Source organism: Aptenodytes patagonicus, chromosome 1 (genome assembly GCF_965638725.1).
Source record: "Aptenodytes patagonicus chromosome 1, bAptPat1.pri.cur, whole genome shotgun sequence".
In the NCBI taxonomy this organism is placed as follows: Eukaryota; Metazoa; Chordata; class Aves; order Sphenisciformes; family Spheniscidae; genus Aptenodytes; species Aptenodytes patagonicus.
This window is the reverse complement of record NC_134949.1, coordinates 79,512,695-79,527,120: the sequence shown is the minus strand read 5'-3', so window position 1 is coordinate 79,527,120 and position 14,426 is coordinate 79,512,695. Positions and strand designations below refer to the sequence as shown.

Genomic DNA, 14,426 nt, shown 5'->3' with positions numbered 1-14,426 from the left:
AATCTTGGCTGTCATCCCTGTTAAGTGTTGAATAATGAGAAAAATATGCACTTGACAGAGTAAGGGAGTTGACTTCATCTTGGGTTTCTGTGTCAGGACTTCCACTTCATAAATTTGTAACAAAGCTGTTAGGAACAGCTGTTGTTGCAGCACTTGCTTCCCTTTTAACATGGCAGGACTTGGTAACCTCAGTACTCTGTCTACAAGAGATCCAACTTGACTCTCTTTCCAGCAGAACTGTTTGTATGAGCTAGCAGAGGGAATCGGTGCTTTTTCGAGAGCCTGTGCTCTGCCACAGAGGACAGCGGTGCCTAGGGGCCAGATACAGCTCTCATTAACCACATTGCCTTCTGCAAGCTTATCTTAGAAAGTAATATGGCCTGCTGCGTTTTGCCTGGGATAGTATTATGCAACTCAGACACACGTATAGTGTCTTCTCCTCTTTTTCCTTTTCACTTACTACTTTGCCAACTCTATCAAAATCCACACCTCCTTAGCAAAAAGCTTTGTTGTCTCCTGGGGACTGCGCTCTCATTTAAAAAGAAAAAGCCTGGTTCCCATGGAGTGCTGAGCTCTCTCATCTCCCGTTGAGATCAGTGGCATTTCAGGAGCTCACCACTATTTAGCATCCAAACAAGTCATGTACAGCACCACCGCTAGTGGCATTTTCCAGATTTTGCTCTCCCAGAATTGTTAGGTTTCTAACGGACAGCAAAGGGTGTTCTTTACAAAGAATGGGAAGTTGATCTTATCCCATGCTTAAAACCCAGAGATCAGGTAGAATTTAAATCTTTTTTTTCAATTGAACTCATTTTTTAAAATTTTCTCATCCTTCTCATTTGAATGGATATTTCTGGAGTGTGGAACAGACAAAGGTTCTTGTTTGCACAATGCTGACATTTTTCTCCCTTGCATTCTCATTTCTTCATGAAATAGAGGGTCTCTCAGCAGTGCATTCAAACTAGTAGCTCTCTGCAGGTGAATACCACCATTACTATCTATGATGAAGAAGTCTGCTCTAAGATGATTAAATTTAAAAAGCAGCTGTCATGTACAGGCAAGCATAGAAAAAACTATTAAAATAGTTCTGTTTGCTTTTAATGCCTTCTGGGTTTTCAACTTTGCTACATTATTGCTTATTTAATTGTTTTCTCCTGCAAGTAAGGCCTTCAGCTCTAGGTGGTCAACTCCTGACCTCTCTTTCCATGCATCTGTAGCATCCCAGTCTTCAGCTGCACAGAAAAGATTCAATGAATTGAATACAGTAAATGAGGTCCCTTTGCTAAACAACCTATGATCTGACTTTGAATGTAATTATAGGCAGTCTGTGTTGCCATATACCATCTAGAGGCTTTTAAGGCTAAGCCATTAGGTCTGTAGTTTTTTTGCAATGTGCTTACAATCTATGAGAAATGACAGTAAAAATAAAGGGCAGCTGGCTCTTGAGAGGACAGTGACACTGATATTCCTTGGAATCGGCATTGCGTTAAACTTGGCAGCTGCCGCTAGACCTAGTTCCTAGGTTTAGTTCTGGTTTGTTATTTGAAGAGGACTAGCAGCAGGCCCAGACTTTCCATCTCCTATTCCTAGATCCGAAAAAGTGAGCTGATGTGAAAAGTTCTCTGCTCTGCTGTTTTGAGGGGAGGGGGATGAGAGAGGTGGAAACAAATCCTGTGTCGAGTTTTGCAGTATGACTGTGGCTGCTCCTACCTGCTATCCAGGGCTTTGCGAGAGGCACTGAGATTCCTTCAGCCTTGCTGCAGCATGGCAGGCCTGATTTGTGCAGTTTGTTGATGGCAGACAGCTAGCTAGCCACCTGCATGGACACTTCCTCATGTGGCTGGACCTGCTGGAACAAGCACAAGGTGGCTGCTGCAATCAAAGCAGCTGCCTTGACCTTGTGGTTGAGTGGTCTCCTGCACGTGGTATGTCCCATGAAGGGAGTCCTGCTTTGCAGATGACCTGAAGCTGTTTCACACAAGGCCCTGTCCAGGTGGGTCTGGTAGCGTGCGGGCACATTGGTCCAGAGTCTATGTCTGGGCCTGAGCTTCCAAGTTTGCTGTCTCCAGCGGCAGCGAGTCTGGTCTTCGGGGTGGCTTTGCGAAGCCCTTTGTAGGACTGTGGCCCCACTGCTCTAGGGATAGTCCTTCATGTAACCACCCATCCTGGGCAATGACTTCAGCAGAATTGTGCTTGGTTTAGACAATGTTAAGGAGCTCAAATTCAGGCCCAGTATGTGCTGGGACAGCCCTCTGCATCCTCTTTGGATTGAAATTTGTGCTTTAAGTGGTGGAGGATTTAAAGGCATGCTGCTAGTTAAAACTGTGAACTACTTAAGATTATCTCCTTGTGTCAATTGAACTAGTATGCTCACCATGGAGGTACCATGCTGTAAAGTTTTGCATGTTCCACTGAGTGCACAGAAGAGTCCAGTGTGTGAACCCCATCTTAGTCTGTTGGCAAAGGTGCTAAATGAAGTACTTTTGCGAGATACTTCCTTTGTCTGGCTTTGCTTGCCCAGGTGGGTTATGAAATAAGGAATGTGGATCTGAGATCTTCAAATAACTATCATCCATGTGGTGTGCTTTCTGTGAAGATGCTCCTGGCAAATGTTTAATAAGCCTTGAGGGGAAAAAAAGGTAAAAAAGCCACTAGATAATTTGCTAATTAAATGAATTATGTTTGCAAAGGTAGGTATTAGAGATGACAGCTAAAATTTAGATGGAACTTAGTGATGACTGCAGGAATAAAACAGAAAGACAGAAAGCTTGCAAGTGTAACAGATAAATAATTATTTCATGTGTCCAGGGCAGGATGGATCAGACTTTTTGTTTTTTCCCTCCCCGGTATTCAACAGTTCTAAGTGAATCTTCTGCATGTTGGATGTTTTTCGAGTTTGACCGCAGTGGCACAGTTTAGATTTCTTTTTAAGATGATAATCAAGGTAATACAGAGAAAATGGTAACTTGAAAACTAAGTGGCTGCAAAACTAATATGCTAACCATACCCGTGATAATCTAGAATGTGCCTTCCTCTCCTAGAGCAGGTAATATCTATTAAACAATTTAATGCAATTTGGAAGCAGCCATTCTGTGACTTAATGATGCCTGGGAATTAAAAGATCTACCGGTAGCAATGCAGCTACCGGCTGACAAGAAAAAAAGTGTGACCCTGCCAACTGTTTGTTTCCAGTGTAAGTAAAGACTGTGCAGGCCCTGATTTGGAGCAGCAAATTGAACAGCTGCAGATTTCTGCAAGTGGGTATTGGAGGTTTATTTTTATCGGTCCATTCTTGATCTTGGATAAAAAATTCCCCCACTTTAGTAAAAGCAGGGTTGGACCTTCTGCTTGCTGCAGTTTATGTGTATGCTGGTGGCTACAGGTTAGCTAAAAAGTTGTGCTCTTTGGGGACAATTTCATCTGAAATTCATTCACTACCTGGTGACTCATGATAGGCAAGTAACAGACAGAACAAATGTGCATAGTACATGACTAATATATCTTTCCCTTTTCTCTTTCCCTTCTTTCCCTTACGTACTTCACAATTTAATCCCGATATTTATTATTATACAACTGAGGCCCTAACCCTCTGTTTGTGGCATAATCTCAGCATTGTAAGTCATTGTGATATCACAATGTTCTGCTGAACTGATGAGTCTGTCAACAGTCAGTGGTTTTGTCTGGATAAACATACATAATTTTTTTGAAGTTTCATTTGATCATGGTCCCTCAGTTAAGGCAACTTAATGGTATTTGTTTCATATGTCTTTAATAAGAGACTCCAATCCACCACTCAGTTCCAATTTAAAATACGATTTGAGGGCTGAAATTAGACTGACATAGTAGATTGGATTGGGTGCTGGCCTCCTGCATGGGATGAATTTCACTGTTTCCTTACTTAGCTGAAATCCCTTTGAACTCCTTGAGAATTTGTTTGAGTGTAAATTGAGAAGGAAATAACAGTACTGAGGACTGTCAGGAATGAGTTCGGTGAAAGATTTACTCAATAACAGAGTAAAAATTTCAGAATTTTGTCCTTTGTCTTGCCCAGAAAAGAGCTTCCGTATGGGAAAAGTATCGACAAACAAAATTACTCATCAGTGAGAACGGTCTTCTCTGGATTACATTGCTCTAAATTGTTCAGCGATTCCCAGAGGGAAGACCTACTCCATTTGAGAAACATTCCCTCCAGAAAACATTCAGGGTTTTTAATTGCATTAAATGAAATACACTGTGGCTGGATTATATTTCAAGGCAGCTGATTAATTAATAAATTAGATCGGGCTAAAAGGAAATGAAAGGGAATATAAAAAAAAGCATTAAAATGTGAACTTATCATACAATTAGAACACAATGAAATACATTTACTGTCTTAATTTGCATAAAGTGAGAAGGGTGAGTTTTGTCATTAGCCTGAAATATATGGATTGCTGAAAGTGATAACAAACAGTTCAGTACTTGAGTGCTGCTAGTTTAAATGACCACAGCTGAGAAACAGGAGAATGTCTGGCAGTATGTGAGAACCTCTATACAGAATGCGCCGATGGCCAGCTCAGGCAAAACTCCAGATCGTACTCTTCAGTGAGCAAAGACTTCTTTCTCTTTTGGCTATGATTACAGGACAAGGCATTTACATCTCTGAACATTGTCTTTGAGATTGAATGTCTTTCTAAAAATCATGCTGCTTCTCAGTGTTCCCCATACCTTATTGAACCACCTACCATGATGAGCCCTGAACATTTTGGGGCTTCAGCAGATGCTGCTGTTTCCAGACTTCTAGTTGTTTTCAAGCTGAAAACACATTTCAGGAGTGTGGTTTCAGAGCAGCTGTGGATTGCTGGTACAACTAGTGGACCGTGAATTTGGGCCAATTGTTTGGGAATTAGAGCTAGAACCCAATCAGAAGTTACTCAGCAGATATAGGAGTTTCCTCAGTGGGACTTGATGCCTGCTCAGAAGGTAGAAGATAAGACTAAACAACCCCTGGTGACCTTGAAATCTTTGAACCACAGACCATTTTTTGACTTGCGAATTCTTAGAACGATGACTCTGCAGGAGAGAAGAGATTTTATGTTTCCAACAGTAGGATGGATAGCTGCATGTTTGGGAGGAGCTCTGGTATGGTACAAATGGCAACCAAGAAGAGACAGCGTGGGGCCAAATACACAAAACAATCTGTGAGAAGAGAAGCTAGAAACTATAGCCTTTTTTTTTTTTAAAAAAGCTGAGTACACACAGCCAACAAACAGAAGACTTCATATTGGTAGCCTTCCTTTAAACAGCTCTTTTAGAAATCCTACCTTTATTGCTGTTAGAGAATGAAGAAAAAACAATTTGTCTTCAGGGTAAAGGTAGAACCGGCTCTCAGTCCTTTCCGAACATTTTAAAGCTAGCGTATAGTAAGACACTCCTTAAGAATGATGCTTTGTGTGAAATGCTGAAAATGCCAGGGATTATCAAATTCCACAGAAACCCATCCTATCGAGGAAAAACACTGATATATTCCCAGGAGACCTATTTAAAGAGATTAATATTCCAACTCCTTTCAGACATTCCCGGCAGGAAGTAATAACTTTAGACCTAAGCAGGTTTTGAGATTTTAACTGTGGCAGTTGAAGCTGTTTTAAGGAAACATGCTTATCTGTAAACAGATAAAAGTGAAGACAGACTGGCTTTGGAGTCTCAGAGCTCTGCAATAAGACATTAAATAAACCAAGATCCTAATTTAAAATGGTGAACCTCATCCTGAGCTGGTGTAGATTATGTAATTCCTTTTGAGTGAGTGGAATTATGATGATTAACATCATCTGAAGACTTGTCCTCCTGTTCCTCAGAGTGAATAGATTTTTTTAAAGTCTGTAACAATTCTTTGCGTTTTGGTAATTGGCCAGATATGAAGCTCAGACAACAAATGTGTGTCTATTCAAAAATGTGAGTAAAGTTACTAGTGTCAAGAAAGAAAACATAAAACAGGTTCACCAGAGAGAGGGAAAGGAAGAATAGATAATTACAATATTGATTGTTGTTGTTGTTGTCGTCACTCTTCTTTTCTTGATAGTAGATAGTTGGAATCAGAGACTCTGAAATGGTTACTTTAGATTAATCTTCATTTTAGTACCCTCACATGGGCTATTTTGTTCAACACAGTTGAACGTTGCAAACTTTTGTTGTGGGTTTTTTGTTTTGTTTTTTTTTTTAATTATTTCTGCACATTAAATTTTTTACTGAAATGTTTTAATTTTATAAGCTGGTCCAAAACCAGAAAATCTTCATTGGTAATAGAAATGTCGAAAACTTTTTGAACAGTTTCCAGGATAGAAAGAATACCTCTTCTGTTGGATGCCTGGGTTAGAAATAATATCAGTTTCACCAGAGTAGCCGCTAGAGATGCCCCACATGAGATCTCAAATCCACAAGATACAGAAAGGCAGTTGGTAGCAGGACAGGTTGCAGTGATGTTACTGCTTTGTAGCAGTCTCTCACCAAGCCAGAGCTGGAAGTAGTGCCCTCTATGGAATGGTTAAGATTGTGTGAACTCACCTCGGCCTCCTGGATATAAAGTCCAAAAGTTTTGCTTCAACTAATGATGAAGATTGGGTTTGATCTAAGTCTGGACTTTGCATTGAAACAATCAGGGGGAACACCTATGTACCTTGTATTCAAAAACTCTGCTGAGGGAATGGTAGACCTGGGTGAGGACAGATGAGGGCAATAAAGTGACTGCTAAAGCTGGAGTTGCTAGACCATGCCTGGGACTGAAAGAATTCCTGACCTCAAGAGTTAGATGAAGCCAACAAAAGGTGCAGGAAAGGGGGTTGCATCATCCTCATTTTACACGTGGGAAAGTGAAGCAGAGGGGGGTGTACCTTAGGTTTCAAAAAAGTGATAGCGCTTAATCCAGATTTCCAGTTAGAGCTCTGCTCACCAGACCTTTAATTAAGATAGAGTTTTGGCCTAAATTTGAATCATTATTCTCTGATTTCATGAGCTAGGCAGCCATAAAGTTGCTATTCTATCTCTGTAGTAGTGAGAATGAAATGACAGTCAGAGATCTCTAAACTGATGATTTTTGAAGCATAGAAGGTGTTTCCGTATGTGTGAACTAGGAGTGAGCAGACAACACAACTGAATCTTAAGGCTCAGATCAAAATCTCAAACATGGTTCCTATCATGAAATGCTGTTTTTCTCTGTTTTGGGAGAGGTAGTTACTGGAATGATGAAATGTCAGGAGCATAAAACTCTAAAATCCTGTGTACTGAAGAGTTCTCATGATAAATGATGCCTCAGGGTAGAAATGCAAATAAAGAGATACTTGAAGTAAAGTTGCTTGTGGATTAGATATTCAGGACCTGCTTCTCAGCTCTGTTACGCTGGAGTAAGCTGATATGACACACAATTAAAATCAATAGAATTGTGCAGGCATAGAACTGGTGTATATGGGGGTGGAGAATCAGTGCCTTGCATTCTTAGGAGGGCTGCCAGTTGCTAAGGTAAGTCCACGTGCCATAAAACACTGATGATTTTAAATCAGGTACCTGCTAAAGTGCTCGTACAGCCTCTTTCATTCCTATTGATTTTAATGCGGAATGAGAGCGCTCAGGATACTATGGCAGGAGGCCTGATCTGTGCCTATCTGCAGGCCTTACTAATGCCTGGCTTACGCTGGGCCTGATCCTGCTGTCCCTATGTGCATTCCCAGAGGTGTCGGTGCAACAACTATCGTGTGAAGGGGCTGCAGGATCAGCCTGCATCTCCTTCATTCTCCAGTTGCTAATTTTTAAAATATGCTGGAGGAAAAATAATGTGACTAATTAATTATGCTTTTTTCCCTTGCAGCTCTTTAAATGTAAGGTCAGGTTTCTAATGATGAGAATTTCCATTGAGAATTACTCATGAAAAACCCAACCAAACATTATTCCTCCACTACAAGAAATTCCTCTTAGAAGAAACATTAGAAACAATTAAGACATTTTAAAAGTTAATAAAGAGCACTCTGAAGTGGGAAAAGGAAAGCCATGCTCATCTATTGAAGTGTTCAGAAAGAATTGTTCTTATAGTATCTTCCAGCGAGTCTTTTAATATTAATGTAATTAAGAGTGGAATTTTGCACGAGTTCATTCTGGGAAGGTTGTTCACTGAGATTTGTGTCTTTTACTTCCCTTCATGCATGTTATCTTTCTTCAACCCAGAGGATGGATTTTCAAGCTGGGCAGCTCTAGAAGGAATGAAGCAAAGGGGAAGGGGAAGTGTAAGGGGAAAAAAGCCAGGCTGCAGGTTGCATTGCTGCTGCAGCAGACCCCCCAGTGGCAGGTGTGATTTGCTGCCTGGCCATTTCTTCACCAGAACAGTGCCAGTCTACATTGTCAAGGGGATGCCTTCTTGTCCCCCTCATCTTCCTCATGGCTGTGCATGCATATGTATATGTGTAAGTGTGTACAGGGTTTTATCCCCCTTTCCACTCTCTCCTAAAGCATAATTGGAGGAAGAGTTAGAGAAAGGAACAGCTGGCAGGTTATACAAATGGTTTTAGGGAGGGGTCACCCAGGGGGATGTATACATCCATGCTCACAAAATGGTAGCCTGGAAAAAGATATACCAAACACATTCGGGCAGACGGACTTCTGCTCCCAATTACCAAAGACAGATGCAACTCTAAACAACACATCCACAAGCACTTGTCGTTAAGGAGCTGCATGCACTTCAGTCATAATCGAATAAAAAAGTCCTTTAAATGCCTGCATCCTCCTTGCCCTCATGCAGATGGAACTCTGAATTTCATGTATGGTGCATGGAACTTCTTAAAAGACAATTGCATTTAATGGTGCAAAATCTCACCCTTCTTCCAGCAGGGAGTTTTAACTGGTTTCTTTAAAAATTCATTTGGAACGTGGCTTTCCATCTGATTCAGAAGAGGTTATTCTGGAGTACTACAGACTGAAACTCTTGCTGAACTTTAATTGTGAAACATCTTAGAGGCAGTCAAGGACTGTCTATAGTATATTTCCACACCCCTGGGTCTAAATGTGGTGTCAGGGGAGTGATTTATAGCTCAAATAGGTAAGGCTTTTTGGCTCTAGGCAAGCTGAATGTGCATTGCATGTGCAGTCATACCAAACTTCTTTGTGTATCCATCAGCTCTTTCTTATAATTGAACTCAGCAAGCGCAGTCCTACCTGTTTGCAGCTAATCACATCTTACGCTTACAGTTAAGCTGTGTAGCAGTCAGCACCTTATAATATGAAAACAGTATTTCTTTCACTTATTGCTAATGCTGGCACCTGTGTTTCAGTCTGCTGTGTAGTTAGGATCCGTTTGTTATTGGTTTTTTTTTTTTTAATCAAAGTTGACATTTTTCCACTCATTCAGTAGCTATCAGGAGGTTTGCAGTCACAGCCAAGAGAGCCAGTGGCTGTGCCAGACTACCTGGGAAGCTCAAAGCTGAGTTGATTTAACGAAGTTCTCATTTATTGCCTCAAGGAAAGTGTTCATTTTGCAAGGGACAATATCTCTCTTTCAGCCTGTTTGGAAAACCTCAGATTAAGGCTGAAATTTGGAAAAAGAATATTTTTTATTTGAAGCAAATTACATATTCCGTGTACTAAATGCTGCAAAAAGAAATGGAAGCTTAGTGTAATTCCCAAGTATGTTAAAGTCATCATGGCAATCATCTAGAAGTTTCCGTGACTGCTGTTTCAGGTGTGGATTGCAGGCTGGTCTGCTAGGGAAGGAGAGTGAAGCAGCATAAACCAACTACAGTATCTTTTTCTGATGAGGACACTGCATTTTTGGGTAGGAGTCTTTTGAACACCTTCAACCACCCATCCTGGGACAAAGTGTTCACACAGAAGTGAGAGTTCCTCTAAGCTCCGCTTAAAAGTTCTTCCTTTGTCTTTCACATCATTTTGCTTCTTCCTCATTCTTGGTGATACCATATCTGTGTTGTATCTCCCTGTCTCATCCCCAAGTTTTTCAGATTGTTCCAGTTGCTTTGAAGGCTGCTTGGACCAAGGCTCGCTTTTGTGTGCTGATAAGGGACCCTATGTGTCCTCCTTGATTAGCCCCTCAAGAGCTGGAAATTAATTCTTGTCCTCAGTCAAGTGAGAAAACAGTTGTAAAAATAGCAGCGATATTTAGTTGTTAAATACATGTCACTGAAATATTCTGCCTATCTGGAAACAGTCTCGGTCACCACATGAAAATGCGATGACAGAAATTAAATGTGAGCCTCCTTGGTTTGACAACACACAGAGCGTGTGTGTCGCATGCTGCCAAATTCCACAGGCCAAATGCAATTTTTTTTGTTCATAGATCAAAATCTAGGTGGTCACCAATTTTTCTCTACTAGGAGACAGAGAGGGAAGCCAGAAGAGTAAATAATCATGGTACTTACCACTGATGTTGCAGTTCCTTTCATCTTCAAAATGCTTTGTAAACATTAAGAAATTAATCAGATTCTGAACAGATCCTTGAAAGGCAGTGAGACAGCCAAGTACAGTAAGTATTTGAGACACATGGCAGCGACAAAATCTGCAGCTACTAGGATTAGTGCTGGGAGGTGTGCAGGATGGAGGGGAACGGCCCCGGGACCTGTCTTGCACTGGAAGGAATCTCGTGAAAGATACGGTGTGCGTGAGGGGGCTGGGGAGAGGCTGGTGGAAAGGAGAGGGGGAATGTCATGACTGATGTGAACAGCTGTTCAGCTCTAAGACCCTCTTAGAGCTTGTCAAGAAATCCTTGCATTTTCTAAATGCAGCGATCAAAAAAAAGTACCTGCAAGAGATGCAAGCATCCTGAGCAAGGAACAAGACCTGCTTATATCTATGAATCTAAAAGGCGTAAGATACTGCATGTGCTACCGTACATGCACAGAAGTCTTGTCTGCCTCTCTCCCCAGGACATACAGCCATAGTCTAATCTCTCCATGAAAAGACCCATCTGTCCAGGCTATTCAAGTGACATTTACACTTCAATGCCCTGTGATCATCGCTGTTCAGTGGCTTCCTGTATATTATGGAGAAAGAGGTACAAAATTAGTTTTTCTGCACTCACTCCCAATTGCCTAGTGTGAAATGATTTTAAGGCCTGTGGAACGTGAGGCAGCGTTTCACAGAAATGTCTTCTTTCTCTTAGATGACATCATGATTACATCCCTGCTACCTAAAAGAGAATAGAAGGGATTTCTAATCTGGCTATTTTCTGATATCCTCCAGATCAAAAGGCGTTTGACCTCTCTTCAAACTCAGGTCACTGTTACTAAGGGGACTGCCCTCGTGTCAGGAAACTTAAGTTCTGCCTTTTGCCTTGGAATTAGCACTGGAAGCGTTTGAATATTGTTCAGTTTACACACATCTTCAACCACTACTCAGATGCCTTTAGCTGGTGGTAGACAATTAGGATGGAAGGGGAATCGTCTCAATCTTTTATCACCACAGCATTAACTAATCTGTAGGGTTTATAGTTAAAACAAAGGATTAATTTCTTAGCATGTCTGTTGAAATAAATAAGCATTAAATTCTACAGGCATTAGTTTATCCAAAACCTAAAATTAAGGGAAAAAAAATAAGGTTACAAATGGAAAGTGAAGGATTGTTTTTCATCTCTGTTGCAATATAAGTAAAAATTAGCAATAATCACAATAGCCCCAAGATGTTTAAATATATTTACATTTTAACCTTTTCACACTATGACTGTAATGTAACAACGTGTGACTTTTAATTACTAATGGCATATAAGCTGCCTTGAGGAGAAGTATCATGTAAACAAAACATTGTTTGTTAGCTTTATTCTGGCACGTGTGCTGTTCATTAACAAATTAAGTTAAAACTTTATTCTAACTAATTCCTTCTTTAGTTCCTGGGAGCAATAATACTTACAATTAATGTTACATTTTGCAGTTTGCGCTTGTCTCTGTAGCCTGGCCTACACACAAATAGTACTGGTTGAAATAAATTGGTTTCTAAATCAATTTAATAAAATCATTGCAACCCCCTTGTGCGGACATTCTTAAAACTGAATTAAGCTAACATGATATTAGCCATTCTTAAACCAATTTATGTGTCCTCGCTTGGGAGCTGCTTCAATTTAACTAAATTGATTTAGAAACCGATTTAGTTAAATCGGTGTAATTTCTGTGTGTGTAGACCAGACCTTAGATTCATCATAAGTTACTCAAAGTATCAGTTTATCTAATCAGAATGCATTATAAAATGTTCACGGTTGTGAGAATAAACCAGAATCAGAGGCAAGAATTATAGGTGAGAAGTTTCTATGAGATGCTTGGTCAAAAGGCAGTATACAGGGCGCTGGCAGGTGTAAATTGGTGTATCAGTGGAGTTGCACTGATTTATTCAGGTTGAGGACCTAGCAAGGTGCCCTGGAAAGAACCAAGTATCCCTAAATGGTGATAATGTGATTCTGTTCTCTGATAGCATGTCTGACTTTGTGTGATCAGATCTTGTACCCTTAGTTTGTCACGGCTGCAGATGTGTCTGTCCTGTCTGAGGATGCAAAGAACAAGTACAAGAGATCTGTGTTTCTTGTGCTTGATTTTTGAGGTGCTTATGCCAAAATATCCTGAAGGGGAAGCGAGTCCTTAGATCTTCAGAAATTCAGCATTCAAATAAAATCTCATTATACAAGCAGTCTGGCAGCAATGTTTTACATCAGCAACCGAGGAAGAGCAGGGTCAGACATCTATTGTTGGGTAGCCATCACTCAAAAGTAGAAATTACACATCGGACTATGAAAGCCTCCTTTCTGAACCTTGATATGATAGGAAGATGAATACCTTGCCAGACACTTCATGGCATTCTCTCTATTGTTTCTAGATTAAGAGAGGTATCGATCCATGTTCTCTTTGATAAGAAAAAAAGTGAATCTACGTGCTAGTAGTCTGAAATAGAAGCCAGTAATACTTTCCTCATGAAAATGATGTAATTAGTGCAATAGAAGTAGTCACTTAGAAAACAATTTACGAATAACTGTGATTTTTACCGATTTCATCAGGGAGCGTGTATTTAGTTTTACCACAAATGGACCTGGCTGCAATAGGATGATCAACATTTATGAGTACAGTCATTCAGACCAAGTTAAGTTCTCAATGGCAGTCAGGAATTTGTCATTTAAAAAAGAGCAGAGTGATCTGAAATAGTGTTTTCGTTAGATCCGTATTTGCTAAAGCCCTCGTCCTTTGAGAATGTGTACAAAATCCTACCTGTCATTGATACCATAGCTGAGCTCTACCCCGCTTTCAGTGTGTTAGGCCCTTGGTTTATTGTGATACTTGACCAAGGCTTACTATGGACAAAAACCCACAGTTTTTGCAGCGCAGCCTTGAGGCCAGTGCAATAGGGTCCTGACGGGCTTGCCTAGAGGTAAGAATCTTTACTAATTGAGCTATGACTTGCTCTCCTATTGCCACTCATTGGAGACCACAAGAGTCAAGAGCGTGACTCCAAATTTCCTATGGCCTTCCTGACAACACAACTAACAGTTAAGTACTGCTCCTTTTTACATTAGAAACAAAAGAGGTACCAAGACTTTCCTGCAACATTAAGCTCTTTGGCAGGAGAACTTACAGATACATAGATCCTGTTATGAGTTTGTCCTCAAAAGCAGCTTGTCATCACAATTTTTTTTTCCATGAAGGTGAAGTATTTCTTTCATGAAAAGGGTGGACGATTAGTAAGTTTATTATCTTTCAGATCTTGCAGAGGTTTACTTTTGTCTCTTAATTGGAACAGGGTTCTTTTTTCTTTTTTCTCTAGCAGGAAGAAAGTCTTTCTTTTTAAGAAAGAACTAATTTAGCATAAAATGTATTTAGTGTCAGGGCTTAATAGAATGAGTAAATCATCATCTAATACAATAATATCTTAGGCTAGTTAGAAAAATTGTCAGAACATGAAGTAAGCATTGGTATAGCGAAATCCCAGCAGAGCACATCTAACATGAAAAGCTGACTAATAAAATTCCTAGTTTGGCTAATAATTTTTCAAAGCATTAATACTGCAGCTAGTGTGTGGAGTCTTCCACCTTTAGCACCATGAATTATTGGAACTCTGAAAACACATTGTAAATAAGTTATAAATGTGAGTGTGTTCACAAGGATCTTTATGTTTCCTTTCATTACAATGAAAAATTTCACATAATTAAGAACCTGACTTCTACTGCCAAGGAGGAATAATGTTTAAAGGTGGATATGAAAAACGATGCTGAGTGTGTAAACATGGAAACATACTTTGAGATAAATCTTACTTCCAAATCTATCCCTGTCAGCTACCATCTGAATTCATATTGCACAAAGAGGGTATATAGAATGCCGCATCCGTCTCCCTGAAAAGCAGGGAATATAATGTGCAAGGAAATCCAAACCTCATTAGCTATTATAATTTCTTCTGAAGGTATGTAGTTCGCAGTGTCTTAGTAA

General features: G+C 40.2%; 1 protein-coding gene across 1 annotated transcript in view; it reads left to right on the top strand.

Annotated features, from left to right (window-relative positions):
* PHF21B (PHD finger protein 21B) overlaps window positions 1–14,426 on the top strand; it is a 167,567-nt gene that overhangs the window by 50,656 nt on the left and 102,485 nt on the right. The gene's annotated exons all lie outside the window — the stretch shown is intronic.